The sequence below is a fragment of the Stenella coeruleoalba genome (assembly GCF_951394435.1).
Source record: "Stenella coeruleoalba genome assembly, chromosome: 7".
In the NCBI taxonomy this organism is placed as follows: domain Eukaryota; kingdom Metazoa; phylum Chordata; class Mammalia; order Artiodactyla; family Delphinidae; genus Stenella; species Stenella coeruleoalba.
In genome coordinates this window covers 86110649-86122907 of record NC_137153.1, presented here as the reverse complement: position 1 = coordinate 86122907, position 12259 = coordinate 86110649, and the positions used below count along the sequence as shown (strand labels likewise).

Genomic DNA, 12259 nt, shown 5'->3' with positions numbered 1-12259 from the left:
TCAGCATAAAGTTACGAGGTCTAGATCTCTAGAATCAGGGAAAGCTCTCCACGAGAGCCCTCTTCCTGGCCCTCATCACAAATGGGTGTCTCCTGGCCTATTATAATAATACTATTTATTAGTGATCATTTACTGAGAACTTACATGTAAGGTGTTGTACATATATCATCTCTAATTTCACTATAATCATTTAAAGTAGACATAATCATCCCCATTTTACAGATGAGAAAACTGAAGCTTAGCAAGTGTGAGAAGTTAGCCCATAATTATACAGCTGAGATGGACGCAAACCCAGGTCTGCCCAATTCTTAATTCTTTCCACTACAACTGCCTCTCAGAGAAAAGATCAGGGCCACACCCTCTTCCTAAAGCCCCTACATTTACTCTGCTACCAAGGCAGATGCTTCCTACCTTTCCTGGATAGGCTCACACTCTAGTTTCCATTTACACAGTTTATACTTACCCACTTTACTATTCTCTGAACCCACAGTCCCTTTCATATTACTGCCCTATGCTCTAATAAACACTCTTCAATCACACCTCCTGCCCCAGTTCCCAGCTCACATCTCCCTGCCCCATTCACAGTCCTCAACGCCCCTTTCCCCTGCTCTGCAGTTCACATTCCTAGGTGCTTCCTGGGAACTAACACCTCCCACAACGTCCCAATGTATTATCCAACCACATTTGCACAACATGGAACTACTGACTCCTATTAGCATATGTTTTTGAATCCTCCACCAAGGTGATCAATGGAGATGGGAATTTAAAGAACTCTTCCTATCTGCTCAGCAACAGGGTAACTCTGGGCAGGAAGATGTTCTAAACTTCAGAAGAAAGGTTTCCCTTGTCTTTGGTCTTCAGCATCTTTCTGCCAGTCATAGAATCCCTTCCCTCTTTTTTTAGCCTCCTGAAGGGGGACGGGGAAGATGGTGATACTCGGCTGTTACTCTCTAGCAATCTGACCTTGACCTGAGGTCTGATGGGGAGCCTCAGTAGGACTGATAACCCTTTTCCTGTCTGGGTTCTCTCTTGGACAGGATTGAAGGGAAGAGAGCAGGAGGGTGGATTTGGGAGTCTCAACTTATGCTCAGGTCTCTTCCTGTTAGGAATCTAAGCCTGTATAAGAAGACCAATTATAATAGGTCAGGTGCCCTAGGCACTACTTATCCCCACCAACCAATAATGTGGAGCCTCTTGGTCAACATTCTTTCTTATTCCATCCTTATCTGTAGCCTCTTGGCTCCCACAGCTCCAGAAGATATGGTATGTGTGTCTAGTGCATGTACATATGTGCATGGAGGTAAAGGATGGACTCAATGCTTCCCAGTACCTCCTGTGTGGATCCCTGCATGTCTCCATCATAAACTTACAGTAGCTGTAGGGGTATCTCCTCCCTATTAAGCCTTTGTTTCTAGATCTGACCCCCTCTACGCTGACCCGCACTATAACAGCCTCATTAGAGATGCTCAGAAAGGAGGAAGGGGATTTTCTGCTTCTTGACAAAATAGCATTAGCCCAAGCCTGTTTTTCCCCATCTCTGCACCACAGCCCAAATGTATGCATGGATGAGCTTGTCTAATGTTTGCGCTCATGCTCGCTCTCTCTCTCTCTCTCTCTCTCCCCCTCTTTCGGGAAGACAAAGCCAACCCTCAAAACCAGGGCCCAAATGTGCTGATCAGTTATTCTAGCATCTCTGCCCTGCCCCTCCCCCCAGCTCCGCTGAGCCATACCTCTGTAAGGAGCCTTAGCTGTATCTGGAGGCTTCTGTTCCTTTTGCACTCCGACCAAGCTCTATCTTGACAGTTCAAGCTGAGGCACTGTTCCACAGGACCACACAGGGGGAACTGGGCTGATTTCCTAAGATCTGATTTCTGCTAATACAATGGCATCGTTGCTAATGCAGGGAGGCTGCGCAATCCCAGCCCCAGTATCCTTGCCGCTGCTGCTGCCTCTGGTGCTGCGGTGACGTTGCTGCTAAGGGAAGGGGGAAGGGAAAGGAATAGGCATGCCCACAGTACAGCCACTCAGCCTTCCTCCCTGCCAGTCCCCGTGGGCCCTTTAGCCTGGGGAAGGGGGAAGGTAGAGAAAGGAGTCAGCCACAGAAGGCAGTCAGTGCTGGAAGATGAGAAGTCTCAAAGCGGCAAAGAAAAATAGCGAGAGAGCTGGGCCTCGCTCCTCTCTCATCCCTAGGAGTCTCAGGGAAAAGGTCTGGGAGGAGGCTTAGAGCTTCCTTCCTTCCTTAGGCCCCTCCTTTTAGATCTCAGCCAGAAACCTCTCCCTCCTCTTTTCACCCACTCTGAATGACTCCTTGTTTTCCAGCTTTTTCCCTTCACTAGGATTCTAGACTAGCCTCAGGGTGGAGCAGCCAGCCTGGGAGGGGGTTCCTGAAGCCCTGCAGGGAGGCTGTGGGGACCAATCATCATTCCACCAGCAGTAACACCAAGTTCCTAGACTTGGCAATAGGCTTTCTAGGGCGTGCCTCTTCAGAGAAACGGGGTCTGTCTCAGAAAAAAAGAGAGACTGGGCCATAGAGGCTTCTATATACAGGGTGGTAGTGAACCTTAGGATCAAGCTGGCTACAGGCCCCCTTCCTACCACAGGGTCCACTTCAGTTCCCTGGATCTTCAGCGGGTCTGCTAGTGGGGCTGTAGCAGAACCTTCCGCCCTCTCACCTACATCAGTTTTAGGTCAGTACTGAGTAAGGTCCAGCTGGGCCTGTGGGAAGGCAGAGTCCCTTTAGCCAGGCCAGGGGGCAGAAAGCCTACTTTCCTAGGGAAAGGAAGGCTAAGGAAAAGGAGTGGTCTTCCCCAGCCCAGAGAAAATTCTCAGTTCTGTCTGAAGAACTACAGAGCCCTCCACCCCTTCCCTGCTCCACCCTCGTCAGGTTCTGGGCCAGTTCTGTGGGAATCAGTAGACAGTGGAGAAGCCAGAGGCAGAGCCAGCTGTACAGTAAGTAGCAGCATGTCTCTGTCCAGTTCATGCCACTGCCGCCTGCTGCCATCCTTGAACACAGAGATGGTGGTGTCAAGATGGTCTTGGCCCTCAAGCACTAGCCCTGCATAGAGCTCCTTCCAGTACTGACTACCATCTGGACGCCACAGGCAAGCCCTTGGATTTCAGGTCCCTAAAAAGAAGCCTTAGGTCTACTGGCCAGGACCACATCAGCTACCACTCAGGATCCAGAAGATACGTCGTTTCTTTCCCCTTATTGTTGCTTCTATTCCCTATGAGACTCAAATGCTCAGTGACAGCATCCTAAGATGAACTGAGTTGTAGAAGAACAGAAGTTGCTGAAGACCCAAAAACCTATCTCCAACCTTGAAATAAATGTTTGAGGGGCCATGCCTTCTTGATTCTACAAAGCAGGAAACAATGAGGAAGGGAAGGAGAGAGGAAGGCAGCTGTTCATAAAACTAGTCATGAACGATCCCCTCAAGGACAGTGAAAGGTGTCACTGTACTTCCCTCTCCCCTAGCTGGGCTGTAGGCTGGGGCAAAGTCAATCTCCATGACCAGTGCTGAGAATTCCAGTAAGAGCTCTGGGCCCAGGGTCTTTGTCCCTGAAATTTCTGTGAGACTAAGCCATGCATTGTACTAGAGAGCTACTACTTAGGAAGTGTTTCCAGCTGCCTACAGAAGGTGGCAGCTATCATACTTTCAGTGCTTAACTTACTTCACTATATCACAGACCACATCATCACCTACTTTCCACCAACTACGGCCAAAGATCTATAGGGCTTTGATAAGAAGATCAAATTTTTTTCTGGCTAGAAACAAAATATAAAAACCATCACATTATAAACCACAATTGCCTCCTAACTAGTCTTCTCACCTGCAATTTACCTTCTATCTAGTACTGCCAGATTCATCTTCCTGAAGCCCCATTTTATTCAACATGTCACTCCTGCCCCTTTTAATGGTTTCCCATTACCCAGAGAATCAAGTTCAAACTCATTTTGGCTTTCAAGGTCCTCCATCTTGGCTGTCTACTCCCTCTCTACCCAACCTTACTTCCCATCCCCGGTCATGTAGTCCTTCAAACCTGTTTCATAAGCTCTTTCCACTCTTTGTTCAGATTCTCCTGCCTGTTACACTTGGCTAAACCTATGAGGAATTATCTAAAACCTGCAATGCCCAGATCAACTCCTCCATCAAGTCTTCACTGATCACCTTGGAGCCAGAAATGATCTCTGTCTTCCGAACTGTGGCTGGAGGTTGTTGATTTTACAGACAAGAAAAAAATCCCACAAAAGCCAGGGGATCAATACGGGATTGCCAATATCTTATATCGCCAAGTAAGATCATTAAACAACAACAACAAAAAACACACCCTACATCAACTATCACCATCATTTCATTAAAAAAGCACACTGTCATTATTTTTCTTATTTCATTGTATACTGACGGAAACTTCATCAGAAACTAACATCAGTTCATGAGAGGTGTTTTTTTAAATTTTATTTTATTTATTTATCTTTGGCTGTGTTGGGTCTTCGTTTCTGTGCGAGGGCTTTCTCTAGTTGCGGTGAGCAGGGGCCACTCTTCATCGCGGTGCGCGGGCCTCTCACTGTCGCGGCCTCTCTTGTTGCGGAGCACAAGCTCCAGACGCGCAGGCTCAGTAGTTGTGGCTCACGGGCCTAGTTGCTCCGCGGCATGTGGGATCTTCCCAGACCAGGGCTCGAACATGTGTCCCCTGCATTGGCAGGCAGATTCTCAACCACTGCGCCACCAGGGAAGCCCCATGAGAGGTTCTGATTAAGTATATCGTTTGTCACTTGACATGGTTATGTTCTTTTTTGCCTATCTGCCTTAATGGCTCTTATAGACTGCAAAGTCCAAGTTATAGTCATCTCTGTATCCCCAATACCCAGAGCTTAAGACAGTATCATTTTTATTTTGTGCTTCCTATAATACTAGCACAGTGTTTGGCTTATAGAAGGTGGTTAGTCAAAGTCTTGTTGAATAAGAGTAATACAAAAAGGGTGAGAGAGTAAATTAAAGTAAGTGGTGGGCAGATCTGACTCAAAAGGCTGACAGAGAAGCCCCCTGCTGTTCATGAGAAAAAAAAAAAAAGGTCTGTTAAAAGAAAGCTTAGCAAAAAAAGGAATAATCCTTCATAACCTTGAGTTAGGTAATGCATTCTTAGACAAGATACCACAAATACAAGTGACAAAAGAAAAAAATAGGTAAGTTGGGGCTTCCCTAGTGGCACAGTGGTTAAGAATCCGCCTGCCAATGCAGGGGACACGGGTTCAATCCCGGGTCCAGGAAGATCCCACATGCCGTGGAGCAACTAAGCCCGCGTGCCACAACTACTGAGCCTGTGCTCTACAGCCCATGAGCCACAACTACTGAGCCCACGTGCCACAACTACTGAAGCCTACGCACCTAGAGCCTGTGCTCCACAGCAAGAGAAGCCACCACAATGAGAAGCCCGCGCACCGCAACAAAGAGTAGCCCCCGCTCGCCGCAACCAGAGAAAGCCCACACGCAGCAGTGAAGACCCAACGCAGCCAAAAATAAAAACTAAAATAAAAATAAAATAATAAAATAAATAAATTTATTAAAAAAAATAGGTAAGTTGGATTTCATAAAACTTTAAAACTTTTGTGCTTTAAAGAACACAATCAAGACAGTGAAAAGACAACCCACAGAATGGGAGAAAACATTTGCAAATCATATATCTGATAAGGGACTTCTATCCAGAATACATAAAGGACTTTTACAACTCAGCAATAAAAAGACACATAACCCAATTTAAAAATGGGCAAAGGACCTGAATAGACATTTCTCTAAAGAAGACATACAAATGGTCAATAAGCACATGAAAAGATGCTCAACATCATTAGTTATTAGGGAAGTGCAAATCAAAACTTAAATGAGATACTACTCCCTACTAGAATGGCTAAATAAAAAAGAGAGACAATAACAAGTGTTGATGACAATGTGGAGAAATTAGAACCCTCATATATTGCTGGGAGGATTGTAAGATGGTTCAGTCACTTTAGAAAATAGTCTGGTAGTTCCTCAAAATGTAAAACACAGAGTTACCGTATGACCCAGAAATTCTACTCCTAGATATCTACCCCAAAGAAATGAAAACATATCTTCACACAAAATCTTGCATATGAATGTTCATAGCAGCATTATTTATAATAGCCAAAAAGTGGGAATAACTCAATGTCCATTAACAGACGACTGGATAGATAAAATGTGGTATATTCATAAAACGGAATATTATTCGGTAATAAAAAGAAACATGCTACAATATGGATGAACCTTGAAAACATTATGCTAAGTGAAAGATGCTGAACACAAAAGGCCACATATTGTTTGACTGCATTTACATGAAATGCCCAGACTAGGCAAATCTATGGAGACAAAAAGTAGATTAGTGGGACTTCCCTGGTGGTGCAGTGGTTAAGAATCTGCCTGCCAATGCAGGGGACATGGGTTCGAACCCTGGTCCGGGAAGATCCCACATGCTGCGGAGCAACTAAGCCTGTGCGCCACAACTGCTGAGCCTGCGCTCTAGAACCCGCGAGCCACAACTACTGAGCTCATGTGACACAAGTACTGAAGCCCACGTGCTTAGAGCCTGTGCTCCGCAACAAGAGAAGCCACCGAAATGACAGGCCTGTGCACCACAACGAAGAGCAGCCCCTGCACGCCGCAACTAGAGAAAGCCCAGGCACAGCAATGAAGACCCAACGCAGCCTAAATAAATAAATAAATTAATTAATTAAAAAAAAAGTAGGTTAGTGGCTGCCAGGGACTTGGGGGAAGGGAAAATGGGGAGGGATTGTTACTGGGTTTGGGATTTCTTTTAGGGATGATGCAAATGTTCTAAAATTAGATTACGGTGATGGTTGCACAGCTCTGTGAATATACTAGTAACAATTGAATAGTATACTTAAAAAAAATTTTTATTGGATTATAGTTGCTTTACAATGTTGTATTAGTTTCTACTGTACAGCAAAGTGAATCAGCTATACATATACATATATCCCCTCTTTTTTGAATAGTATACTTTAAATGATGAAACAGATGTCAATTATATCTCAATAAAGCTGTTAAAAAAAAAAGAAGCTGCAGCAGTGAATGGTGTTGCTCAGCTCCACAGACGCAGGAGTCTTTAAAGGCTCTGTGACTGCGTGGGCGTGGGGTGGCAGAAACTCAGGTGTACTAGAAAGCAGAGGGTATCACTGCCATGTCAACCTAAGGACCTTAGACAATTCCCCCTTCCTTCTGTTTTTTTCAATACCAAAATTCTTAGAACAATGAACTATGTTAATTCTACTTTCTCCTTAACTATTTCTTAAACATCGGAAGTCTGACTTCTTTTAATTAATACATGAACTGTCTGAAACAGTTCTAATTTTTAAACCCATAATATTTAAATTGCCTGACACTTAGCCATCCCCTCCTACTGAAACCCTCTTTTGCCTTTGGCTTCCATAACAACAACCCTCCTAGTTCTACTTCTTAGATCATTCTTTCTTAGTTGTTTAATACAATACCTGACCTATATTTAAAGGTAGATTTACAGCAGGGCTCAGACCTGAAGTCTTTTTCAACCTGAGAAGTGTTTAGCCCTTCCCATTATACTGTTGATTTCCAAATCTTACATTCTTCCTGCGTTTCCAGAATCAAATCTCCAATACCGTATTAGGTACTTCTTATTATTACCTCAAATTCAACACGTTTAAAACCAAATTGAGGGACTTCCCTGGTAGTCTGGTGGTTGAGAATCTATCTTGCAATACAGGGGATGCCAGTTCGATCCCTGGTCGGGGAACTAAGATGCCACATGCCGCAGGGCAACTGAGCCCACGTGCCACAACTACTGAGCCCACACGCTCTGGAGCGCGGGTGCCACAACTGGAGAGCCCATGTGCTGCAACTACTGAGCTCGTGCGCTCTGGAGCCCGCACACCATGACTAGAGAGAAGCCTGTGCACCGCAGTGAGGAGCCCGCACGCTGCAATGGAAGATCCCACATGCGGCAACTAAGACCCGTTGCAGCCAATAAATAAACAAACAAACAAACAAATAAATATTAAGGAGACTGTCCTTAAAAATAAAAAATAAAGCCAAATTGATTTTTCTATTTCAAATCAGCTTTCTTTGGACTACCAGTAACACAAAATTGAAAATACAAGAATCGGGCTTCCCTGGTGGCGCAGTGGTTGAGAGTCCGCCTGCCGATGCAGGGGACATGGGTTCGTGCCCCGGTCCGGGAAGATCCCACATGCCACGAAGCGGCTGGGCCCGTGAGCCATGGCCGCTGAGCCTGCGCGTCCGGAGCCTGTGCTCCACAACGGGAGAGGCCACAACAGTGAGAAGCCCGCGTACCGCAAAAAAAAAAAAAAAGAAAATACAAGAATCATCTGGAATCTCTCCTCACATTCAGACAATCACCAAGTCATGCTGAGTCTAACTTCCAATGTTTTAGGCATTGATCTAATAATTTACTGTGCTCTTACCACATTCCAACTACTATGCTAAGCACTTACATTATCTCATTTAACCCATATAACCGCTCTCTAAGCTCAGTATTAGTATCTGTGTTTCATGGATGAGAAATCTGAGGCTCAGAGCTATTAAATAACCTTCCTAAGGTAACTCAGTCAGTAATGTCTGATCTGGGATTCAGACACAGAACTGTCTGATTCCAAAGTCAGTGTTCTTAACTACTTGTTACATTGCCTTTCAAGTTCCCATCCCTACTCCTATCATCCTAGTTCAGACCTGCAGCATCTCTCCTCTGAATTATTATATAGTCTTCTAACTAGCTTTCTTGCTTTCATTTTGGCTCTTTCCTCCCAGCTATCCTATATACTGACACAAGACTAATCTCCCCAAGTATACTGCCTTCAATACGTCACCTTACTACTAAAAAGCCTTCAGTGGCTCCCAACTGCCTACAGGATCATCCAAATTCCTCAATGTGGTATTCAAAGTTCCTTCCTACTTATCCAACCATGTTCCATCACATGCCAAATTTATTCTGAATTTTGAGTTTTGGCTCACTCCACTGGGAAGATATCTGGAATGTTCTCTCTCCCTATTTCTCTTGCCTTTTTTTTTAAAAAAGGATCTAGCTCAAATTCTACCATTTCTGGAAGCTTTTCTTTATCATGAAAGTCTTTTCTTCTGAACTTTTTCAATACCAATTATCTGTACAACTCATTTGGTACCAAGTCTTGGCCATTTTATTTTGTTATTTATCTCTTGATGACAGCAGACTTTTGGAAGGTGGGACTGTGTCTTATATCTTGATAAGTAATTCTGAGCCCAGAGCCTTGGCACTTAGTAGGTCACCACCAATGTTTGGTAAAGCTACTGAATGGCAAGCCCAGTGGGCTAGCTGGACTCAAGTCTGCTTTCAGAAGGTTAGCTTAGTCTGAGAATAGCATATTTGATAAGAGCTGAGGAAGGAAGGAAGGAAGATGAAAACCAAAAAGCTGAGCCTTAGTAAATAAATCTTCAAGGCCAAGATCTTAAACTCTTAACTCCTCATTTCTCTCTATTTCGTACTGAGAATGGAAAGATGACTGAACAGCCATGTCTTCAGTCAGTACTTCCCCACCATTTATTCCCACAGTCATGATCCTAGAGCAAAGGTTGCAAAGTGACAGCCTGATGGTCACATCTTGTATGTCGACAGATTTTATGTGGTTTGCACAGTAAAAATGCGACCATAAAATTTTTTTTTTTTTAGATTTTCAGTTTGTGTTGCTTGAAAAATCAGAAGAACTGACCATACCAGTCCCTCATTCCTAGATGGTAACAATCAGCTAGAGATATGGCTGCCCTTATTTATAAGATGGGCATGTGCCCTTCAGTTTGACATGTTCCCACCACTCCCTTTGGTCTTTTGTACTAGTCAGCTTCATTGCTTCACTATACTCATTTGCTTTATTTGCCTGGATCCTACAAAGCATTTGAGTTTACAACCCCTCCCCAGGGTAACAGCTATGCTTTTCCTTTATATCCTCAACCCCCGATTTACCTCACATTACCACAATGATGTTCAATGCAGTATTATTTACAACAGCAAAAACCTGAAAACATTCTAAATATCTAATAGAAAAATGCCTAATTAAATGGTGGTCTAGCCATGCAATGGAATATAATGAAACCATAGGAATTACGTTTATAATGAATGTTTACTGGTATAGAAAAAGGCTTAAAAGCTAATAAAAAAAAGTAGGATATCAAATTGTACAGAGAGACTTCTGCTTCCTGCATTACAGTGAACAAGATATCAAGGGAGTTCCTTCTACTACAAAAAACTATATCCTGGGCTTCCCTGGTGGCGCAGTGGTTGAGAGTCTGCCTGCCGATGCAGGGGACACGGGTTCGTGCCCCGGTCCGGGAAGATCCCACATGCCGCGGAGCGGCTGGGCCCGTGAGCCATGGCCGCTGAGCCTGCGCATCCAGAGCCTGTGCTCCGCAACGGGAGAGCCCACAACAGTGAGAGGCCTGCATAACGCAAACCTCGCCACCCCCCAAAAAAAACAACAAAAAAAACCTATATCCTGTATAACATATACTTTTTAAAGCATTTCAGGGCTTATAGTAAATAGGAAAAATCTCCAAGACTACTTGCCCCACCCCCCAAAAGAGGAAAAAAAAAAAAATCATGAGCTGTGGAATAAGCAAGGGGTCAAACAACAGTTTCTTGAGGGCTAATTCCCAAAGCATTCCTATAACGGTCAGAATGACAAGCCCTGGACCACTAGTAAGGTGAGGGAGCCAAACCCAAGACCCCCATAGTAGGCTGAGACCCTTGAAGCAAGCTCAAGTGATCCAGGGTTGGTGGTTCCTCCCAACTTTTGGAGGAAAATATCTCCAACTTTAAGTTGACAGCATTCTCAAAATTAAAGAGTAAGTAAAAATTAGTTTGTATCAAAGATCACAAATATACATGGAAACAAGAAACCATGAATGAATAACAGAAAACAACAAATAATAGATTTAAACTGCAAGAATTTCAAATATTAAGAATGCCATGGGCTTCCCTGGTGGCGCAGTGGTTGAGAGTCCGCCTGCTGATGCAGGGGACACGGGTTCGTGCCCCAGTCCGGGAAGATCCCACATGCTGTGGAGCGGCTGGGCCTGTGAGCCATGGCTGCTGAGCCTGCACGTCCGGAGCCTGTGCTCTGCAACAGGAGAGGCCACGGCAGTGAGAGGCCCACGTACCGCAAAAAAAAAAAAAAAAAAAGAATGCCAGATACAGAACACGAATCAGCTATGTGTGAAATGTTTTAAATAAAGGATAAAATCTCAAAGATACGCAATTAGCAGGAGACTTATTAGAGAGATCCAGGGTGGTGAAAATATATCTGAATATAACCATTGGCTACTGAGCATTCTTAGGCCTGGATTAGGCTATTCTATAGGGAATCACTAGGCGAGAAAAAGGATGTGGAGGCTAAGGGGAGATATTATACCTCATGCTACGGATCTGAACAGTGTCTACTCAAAACAGTGTGTGAAAGTGCTCTATAAATGTTTTATAGAAATGTAATGCATTGTTATTACTCTTTAAAAATGCCAGCATCCATTGCAGATTTTTACCTGAATTAGTTATCTACTATGATGGTTGAAAAATGATGATTTTCTCTCTATTATTCCTCCTACATTTATTAGCTGGCATTCCAATATGAGAAAGATTTCCCTTTTCCTTCCTATTTATTTTTTTGGTATTGGTATAGATTCTCGGCTTTTTTTTTTTTTTAATTCAATGGGTCATAATCTATTGCTGGTATTATTGATTTTGTTGGTCATTATCTCAGATTTGGCACTACTTGGCATTTTTCTTTTTCATTGTGAAGATCTTCATTATTGTGTACAAATTTTTAAAAATTATTTATTTTGGAATAATTTTTGGAAAACTTGCAAAGATAGTTAAGAGTGTTCCCGTATGTCCTTCAACCAGTACCCCAATGTTACCATCTTACATAATCATGGTGCATTTGTTAAAACAAGGAAATCATCATTGAATATATTAATATTACCTAAACTTGCAGACTATATGGATTTTGCCAGTTTTCCCACTAATGTCCTTTTTCTATTATTTGGCTTTTTAAAAACTAAACATATATATCACTTTTATAAAACATAAATTGATTAAAAACAAAATAAAGCCACCCACCCCCCCCTTCAAAAGATATGTAGATGTATACTGGAGGCTACAGATAAACAGCTTGGACGGTGTTTTAAGGCAGCTTAGCGAAGAAAAAGATTTGTAC

The 12259-nt window shown here is 43.4% G+C and overlaps 1 protein-coding gene across 4 annotated transcripts in view; it reads right to left on the bottom strand.

The window, feature by feature from the left end:
• RUSC2 (RUN and SH3 domain containing 2) overlaps positions 1–12259 on the bottom strand; it is a 58046-nt gene that overhangs the window by 19590 nt on the left and 26197 nt on the right. For 2 of the 4 annotated variants that reach the window (XM_079927822.1, XM_079927821.1), the window contains exon 1: positions 1731–2201. The exons of the other annotated variants lie outside the window; for them this stretch is intronic. The gene's annotated coding sequence lies outside the window, so the exon portion shown is untranslated. Of the gene's footprint in view, positions 1–1730; positions 2202–12259 lie in introns of those variants that run through there. 4 annotated transcript variants of the gene reach the window in all.